The 8,735-nt window shown below is 41.6% G+C and overlaps 1 long non-coding RNA gene across 1 annotated transcript; it reads left to right on the plus strand.

Annotated features, from left to right (window-relative positions):
• Positions 1-1,974: 1,974 nt before the first annotated feature.
• On the plus strand, positions 1,975-7,994 carry LOC115343369. Its single transcript, XR_003924095.1, has 3 exons — positions 1,975-2,070; positions 3,559-3,697; positions 7,684-7,994. It is a non-coding gene; the product is annotated as an uncharacterized LOC115343369 (long non-coding RNA).
• Positions 7,995-8,735: the final 741 nt, after the last annotated feature.

Consider the following 8,735-nt stretch of genomic DNA (forward strand, 5'->3'; position numbering starts at 1 on the left):
AGGGCATTTCCTGCATGTCAGGAGATATTTCCTGGTGTGGGATCCATTCAGCTGAGGGTTTATCGATAGCTGCCAAAGTACGGGACAAAATAAATGGGTTTGAGGAAAGGATTTCCAGGTGACATCGTACCTATGCAAAGAGACAGGCAAAGTCCTAAGAAATCAAACACAGCCACATTCAGGCACGGCAGCAAGCACAGGTTTCTGGGGCAGCAAGGATCTGCTGACACACAAATGCACTAAGCAGCAGCAGCAGCAAACATTTATGAATCGGAAAAAAAAGGTATAGGAGACCCACTTATTGGAAGCAGCAATTTCTTTGGAAATGGATATGGATATGCAAACACAAAAACCCTAGAGACATGATTGAACTCATTGCATCATTGGGATGCATTAATCAATAGTGTAGGAAGCTGGGAAGGCTTTGAGGGGTCAACTGGATTTCCCAGCTCCTGTTTGATACATTGCCAGAGGAGTAAGTCAACAGAGATGGGGCTTGTTGACATGTTATCTGCATCGCCTACGTGCCTCTGCCTCACCTCTGCCTCTGTGCAGAGACAACCTGCCTGGCAGAGGCTGGACAGTTGGAAGGTTTGTAGAGGTAGATGGGATGACATCTAACTGCAGCTATGGCAGAGGCAATACGCATGTGCACAGCATGTTTGCATATGTGGCTACACTGGAATTCCCAGACATCAGAGCTACCTCGAGAGATTAAGCCTTTAGCAGGAATAAATGGGTGCTAGCAAGAACATGAGCGATTAAAGACTTCACCCTAGTTCTCCGGCTTCACAGCTCTGACTTACATTTGTCTCCTTTTGACATGCTCTGAAGGCTCCTGCTCAGTGGAGATTGCTGACTTTGGGCTATTAGTCACAGCCATTAGAGGTTAGATTTGTCCTCCAGTCATTAATAAGAGCAAACACCTCCTTTTAGTTGAAAAAGACACGGTCAACTGATCAGTTTGCAGGCAAACAGCGAGGAAAGGGCTGGCACAAGTCAGTCTGAGGGCTGTAATTGCCCGAGACATTTTGTTTGTGTTTCCCTCTCCCCCGCTTTTCCAGATTTTCTTCTTTCCTTTTGTGTTGTGGGAGGCCCAGAAATACAGCAGGGGAAACTGAGCAACCACCGGTTTTCATGGCAAAGCTACTCAATAGAAGTGCTGTCACATCACAAAGGGAAAAGTAGGGCATACTCCCCTTCATCTTTTATAGTTATAAGCTGAATTATGAATAAGAATGGTGAGTAAAACAACTGTGATTTTTAAATCAATCCTAACAGTAATAGGATTTCTTTTCCTCCTTTCATGTGGATGAGTTTTTATTGTGATAACCTTATAAGCACGGGACTATAAGCTTGCTCCTGGTTCTCACTTGCTCTGCAGAGGGAGGAGGGGTGAGGAGGGGAGTGGGCTGGAGCAGGGCCCTGCACTGGTCTTTGAAAACATCCTTTCATGTCACAGCAGCTCTTTCAAGCATCCAAAAGATGTCCTGCGCAAAGTCAGGATGCAATTAAAACCCTGTGAAGCTCTTTTGTGAAATCTCACCCATCTCAGATTAGACAGTAGCTAAAATGTTCACCTGGGAGATTCACATTTAAGTTTCCTTTTACAAGCAAAATGGAGACTTGAATAGAGTGGGGAGGATTCCCACGTGCCCTGCGAACATCTGAACCACCAATTATCCTCTCTTTTTTCTGATCAAAAATTTTGTCTCAGATCCAAGAAAAACCATCCTTCAAAACTAATGTGTGTGTTCCCACAAGAATTTCTGGTGGTGGTGAATTAACATTTTCTGAAAACAGCCAGCCACTTCTGCATATTCTGAATTATGTGGTTGTTTTCTGATCAGGACGAGAATTTTACAGTATTTGTGTTTGTGATGTACAGATCAACATTTTCTTCTTTGTATCCATTTCCTGACTGATTTCACCCATTCTTTTCTTACTTTGTTTCAGAATGAAAAAAAAAAAAAAGTGGAGATGTGCTAAATTTCTGCATTTTCAGATTATTCCAAGTAATTCCTGATCTAAACAGCACGAGCGTGGTGGGGACCAGGTTGAGACCCCACGGTGAGTACATTCGGGCTGGCCGTGGGCCCCAGCCCAGGCCATGCAGGGGAGTCTGTGGCTTCCTTCACGCGGGGAGCGGGGGGCAGAGGGAGCGCCTGGGCTTACTTCCATCCCAGTGGGGTTTCGACCAAGCAATGATGGTGCAAAAGACGTGGTAAGAGTTATTTCTAGACAACGGTGGCATGGTTTATAAAAAGGTGGAATCATGGCAGAACTGAAATATAGTCTTTAAACCTCTCAATGGTCCTCAGAGTAGCTACATGAAAATAGCATATTATGGTCTAAATCTGTCTCTGGAGCAAATTCTATAAAGTCCTTCATAAATATACTTTATGAAACTTATTTCTCTTGTTAATTAAGAGGCACATACTTAGATTCACTGTGTGTTTTATCAGGAGAAGATCAGAATAGCTCCGAACAGCTGCTGGTGTTGAATACATTGGTTTTTGCCAAACCATCTATCAGCTAGTGGGGCATACCAGGACAAATGAATCATTCTTCACTGAAGATCTCAAAAAATATTTGCAACTTCATTGGGATAAGAAACTGGTCTCTATAACACTTTCTTCTTCATAAGTACAAGTATAAATACACAGTATCTTTGTATACTAATTTAATTCCTGTAACACTCAAAGATATTGAGCAAGGGCATATGTGGCCACTAAAGGTCAATCCCTGCACCAAAGAACTTACTTCTTAAGAAGGTAAATAACAGCTGAAAGATAAGGAAGATAATTTTTTTAATCTTCCTGCAAATACAATCATTCACTATTGTTAATGTTTTGAGCAGTTAATATGCATGCCAGGCTAAACTGTAGTATTTCCAGAATTTTTTAAAGTGTGAAAAGATTTTTTCCTGGATTTTTTTTTATTCAGAATATTCTGTTCAATTTTCAGAAAAATCAAGATGCCCTGAATAGTTATTTGTTTAGCAAATATTACTTATTTTCTTCTATAAGAAGATTTAGCTGGTATGCATCCAAATCATTCTCATCACTAAGAGTAAAAAATGCACTACTCATTATTTTGTTTGTGCATAAAATGTACTGCTATCTGCATTCATGAATTAAGTACAAATTATTTGTTGTTAAATAATGTAAGTTATATTAGAAATGGAGCTTTAGAAATGCATGCCAAATGTCAAAGAATTTGTCTAAATAATATAAATGTTGAAATTATGCAACTTAAAATTGTTAGCTTTCTAACAAAAGAAGAAAGTTTTAGCTACAGGAATTGTAATTGCCTCATACAGACAACATTGAAATAAAATAACGCCATGTGGAAAGCTTATAGGAAGATTTTCAGGCAGTGCCATGTTGTAGGAAAAACATTGGTTTTGATATCACTCTAAAAGTTCCTTCTCTGTTCCCAGAGAGACTGTACTTCACTAATATTTCCTTTTATTTTCTCTTCAACTTTCCAAACTTTACATTAGCAGTCTCTAAAAACTAGTGAGTAACCAAACCTTTTTTACGTTGCAATTCATAGATCTGTAGCAGGCTGCTGCAGCTCCAAAGCCATCATGGACTGGTTAATGTCTTCACCAGTGGCATCAAGGTCTTGCAAACCAAAGGAAGAGCAGATGTAGCCCACGGGGGATTCGTTTCTAATGGGCACTGCAGAAGAGGTGGGGTGGACTTGGGTTTGGGAGAAAATGAACTTTAGCATCCCATGGCACGAGGCTTGGTGGCCCATCACCTCCTCTTGTACACAACTTCCTCCACACACTCCCACCCTGGGTCCCCTTTCAGCCTGAGTTGTCCAAGCCTGGGATAATTCACATGCTTGCCCATTTTTGCCCCAAAGGAGAGTAACCAAATGGAATATTTTCTCTATAAGCACTTCAGAAAGTAACCATCATCATGAAAGGTGCCTTTCAGACACTTGGTTGGTGTACATGCTAAAACAAAGTGCTAGAAATAACACCAGGACTGTAGTAAGTAGAAGAAGCTACAAGTCCACCAGCTTTGGGTAGGGTCTGTTGACAAATCTCCAGTAAGTTTTACACATAAGAAGAGGAACTGCCATTCCCCATGTCTAAGACTGTCAAACTCAAGCTACTCAAGCTGGTGGCAGCATGTCTATCGTATGTCCTCACAGTCCTACCTCTGACGGATGTGAGTCCTGTAATCCTGCCCTTGAGGAGACTAGTTCTGGATCAAGCTTAAGTTATGAGGAATTGCAGTAATCAGGTATATAAAATAAGAGGTATTGAACATCAAAGGGGCAGAAGCATGGGCACACAGAGACGTACACAGAAGGTAGATTTTTTTCAGTGTGACTCAGAATAGGCTGTCACCGGGGTCAAGAAATAAATGGGAAATGAGAAAACCATATGCCATGTAATGCCTTCAGCATTCAAGGTTGGGTTTTTCAAGTCACTATTCTCAGGATCATTAAAGATCAAAAGTAAATTTATTCATGTTGTTCTATCTTGTATAGTCTATCACTTTCATATTTAAACAGTGACTCCCATATATGTGTTTGTGTTTACTAGAAATGGAGGTGACTAACAGAAATCTGATAGTCTTTTTTATTATTAGGGCTTCTTGAAGTTTAAACTTCTAAGTCATATGCAAAAAATATTAAAATAATGCTATCAAAGGCTCCGTCTTTCGGAGATTCGGTTCATAAATATGCACTTTGATGGAGGAAATGCAGACCCTTTTATGCAGTATGAATGTCATCAAGGAGATATTCTCATGCTAATTATTACAGACAATTCATGGCTGAACAGCTCTCAGATAATGTAAGAAATGGCAGGGGCTTATTTCCACATTCTTCTATTCTTCTGCTAAAGCTCTTGTTAACCACTTTTTCCACTAGCTCTGCTATTTCATTTGCGACTTGCCATCTCCAGGGAGAGGGAGTTTGTAGTTTGGAAATAGTTGTTAGGGACGGTGCGAGGCCCTGATGGCCCCGAGCAGCCCCAGCTGGGACCCGAATGGACCCACCCCGGGCTGGGAGCCCCAGTTCAGCCCAGCCCAGGGCACCCAGCCCTTCCCCATTTGCCCTGAGGGTGCAGGGCTTCCTGCAATAGCCCCGTGTGTGCTGCTCCCTTGCGAGTGGTAGGTGTACATACTATATCTGCCTTTGTACTTAGAGCAGGTAGTGATGTTAGAGGAGTAATCCATCTCAGCCTGTGGGGATATCCACCATAAGCAACAGCTACTGTTGGTAAGAGCATGAAGTGTCAGGTTTTGGCATGAGATGGACGCAAGAAATGCATATGCATGATGAAATTGGAGGATTAGATTGTGATGACCCAACTTATTTTCATGACCTTTCCAATTGGCATCTCTACCCTATTAAGGAGGTAAGATCTGCAGTAGTCTGCAAAGAAGCTGGGAAAACCATCAGGCCCTTGCTGAACGCTGAATTTTATGCTTGTACCAGTAGTTGTGAGCATCTCGAGCTCAAAGAGATGTAGAAAATAAACAAATGAGGAAAAACAGCTTAAGGTAGAACAAGTTTAATATGTTTTTCCATTTACATTGGGGCAGTGGGGAGAAGCATGTGCCAAATTTAAAGCTGACTGCCGATGGCCATTACTTTTGTAAGTAACTTTGGCTTGCCAGCCCAGTGCACAAGGCTGACTGACCTTGGCAGCCGTATGTCAGTATTATTCTCCCACAAATCCTGTATTCTTTGGCAGTTTCTGCAGCGTTCTGAACAGAGGCAGGCTTGTCAGTTTGTAGAGTGTGTTCTTCCTATTTTTTGCCCTTTTCTTTGAAGAAGCAAGGGAAAACTAATGCTGGATTCTGTGTCTGTTTTAAGGGATGTTAAAGCAGGGGGGAAATCTTTCCATTTGCTGTACTGAGAAAGCAGTTGTGGAGCTGGGTAGCTTGTAGAAAATGTTGTACAGAAAGCAATCACTTGAAATGGATGCTGGAATAAATGAATTTAGGTAGTAAAGGAGAAATAACTGAGGCTGAGCAATCTGACGAGGTTATGTTGTTCGCATTTCCTCTGGCTGGGCACAGACTCTACTGTCTGTGCCATTTTGCTGTCAGTACAGATCCTGAACAGGACTCAAGGAGAAGAGCTGAAATGTGCATAAGTGTGAACCAGAAAATGTCGGGTTTCCAGGTCAGGGAACTTGCAAAAAATAAATGGGGGGGGGAAGTCCCCTTTTGTCTGCAGAAGGACATCTGCAATAACTTGCAGCTGAACCAGGGATTAATTATAGCAGCAAAACACTGAATGACGGTGAGGTCTCAGGATTTTACCACCCTGGGTCTGAAGCACTGCAAAGCTGGTAGAATCCCATTTTTTGGATCGGATCACAGTTGGGTTTCAGGGCATGTCCCATTTCTGGAAACCTGCACCCGAGGACATGTGTGTACCCCCGTAGCCCTTACAGAGGACCTGGGCTCTCTGAAGCTGTCCGGAGGCAAGTGTTGCCCAGCTGTGCTCCAAATCTGTTTTTCATTTGGATGAAATCCAAATCAGAAAATAAGTTGGGTAAGCTGAGTAGCTCAGGTGGAGGTTTGCCAGATTGATTTCATGAGCTTCTTACAAGGCATCTTGGAAAAATACATGAGTCAGTGTTGGGGTGGCTGGGTCCCAGCACGGTGGCTAGCGTGGCAATGCAATACGACGATTTTCTTCCTGACACCCAGAGGCAGCTGGCTGCCATCTCCTCACCCTGCACTGGCAGGCTTGTCTGTCAGGGCTTTCAGCTATTGCTACAAAAAGACCATTTACCCACGTGTTCCCTTTAGCCCGAATACAAATCACTTTCAGCTAAATCAGTAGTTAAGTCTGAGTCTAAGCCACTAACACTGAGTATTACTTCATTACTGTTTGTGTCCATTTATGCTTTATACATCCAAATGGAAAATGAAATACCAGTTTGCCCGCTCTTGCTCTTTCCATCTGCTGCCAGGGTCCTTGAGTGTGGTGTGACCAAGTCGTAACAGACATACAGGGTACAAGGCAGGTGGGGGTGTGTGTGTGTATATATGTATATATATAAAAAAATTTAAACAGCCTGGGACAGGGAAGAAAGACTACTTCATGTTCAAATTTATGTCATTGCAGGTATAATTCAGGCATGAACAAGATATTTTTTATTTAGAGCAGGTCAATTTCATCTAAAAATTGATAAAAATCTCTCTACGCTATACCTTTCATCTTTGTTCAAAAAATAGGTATTTTTAACCACCCCTCTTTCTATGTCCAACAGTGACTCAAGTGTCTAATTCTGTATGGATGAATTTTTAATTTGCAGTGTGATCCTGCTATTGTTGGAGGTTCATCCATCTGTTAGGCATCTTGGATGTACCCATGTGAAGGATCAGACCTGCCTTTTGTAAGCTAATCTGGTAGGGTGTTAGTCTGTCATACTATTATAGTGGATATAGCCAGGACTTTCCAAATACAAGCACTCTACAACCAAGCTGGTCCTCTCAGTTTTCTCATCACTTTCAAACCTTTCAGCTGTCAGCCCTTCTTTGTCATAAGAAAGCCTTTAACATAGGCCACTTCCGAGACACAAATCAGGCTTATTTGGTTTTGCTACTCATATGAATACTTAGGGTTTGGGGTTGGTTTTATTTTTTGCTGTTTTTCCGCTGGTGGAATGCGCTCTGATTTTACTTTTTCACCCAGCTACAGTGTAAGTGCTAGAAGAAGAATGCAACACGGGATAGTAAAGGAGAATTGGACGTCCACATCCTTCCCCACTGTGATCCTGCCAGCGGGTCCCCAGGGAGAGATTTCCAGCAGCACTCTGGAGAAGCAAGAGCTTGCTGACACCCACCAGCAGTACTAGGACTGCAGGGCTTGACCTCGCTATCTGAACGAAACTGGCTAAGGGAGAGCAGACAAATGTCCTTGCTCAAAATTAAAAATAATTCTCTGCATTTATATGACAATCGTAAAGGGGTGCCACAAGAGAGGACGACATAATCTTCCTTCCTTTTAAACTAAAACCTTTTAATTTTCTTTAAAAAAAAAAAAAAAATTATATATTGTACTTTTCTTTCAGCACTCTATAAGCTTCTGCTTCTTTTCTATCTTAATAAGGAAAGCAAAGCTGAACTGAGGTTTTTAATATATTAAATCAGAAACCTAGACTGGAATGAAAGATAAGAATCCAATAACACCAAAAAGACACATAGAATAGAATCGGTTATAAATGATTTATGCACCAGGATTAGGAGGTTAAAAAGGCAAAAACTTTAACGTTCACTCATGCAAGAATGTCAAATCACTGGCCTAAATAAGGAATTTGACAGTAATAAGATTTTAAAAGTGGGCATTTTCAGGTAGTGCTATCTGCCGTAATAAATAGAGGTCATAAAACTTTGATCTAAGTATATTCCTGGGATGTTAATGGCTAAGATGGTCACTCATCTGAACTTTGAAAATGTATTTTATAACCTGTTTTAATAAACAGCTATTAATACAAGGCATATTTATATACCTCAGTAAGACTGTGCTTCCTAGACTTGCTTTCCTTATCTGTATCTCTGCAGTCCTTGTCTAATAGAAGACTGTGCCAGTCTTCTGAAGGATTTGCTGCAGGGATAAACCTCATTTACTTTCCACCTCATCTAGGGTGAAAAGCATGCAATTGTCCTGGAAGTTTGGGGAGGGAGGAATTTCTAAGTGCTGACACAGGACACCTGGCCCTGGGTTACTTGGGATGGAACTTTTCA

The sequence above is a fragment of the Aquila chrysaetos genome, chromosome 6 (assembly GCF_900496995.4).
Source record: "Aquila chrysaetos chrysaetos chromosome 6, bAquChr1.4, whole genome shotgun sequence".
Classification (NCBI taxonomy): Eukaryota; Metazoa; Chordata; class Aves; order Accipitriformes; family Accipitridae; genus Aquila; species Aquila chrysaetos.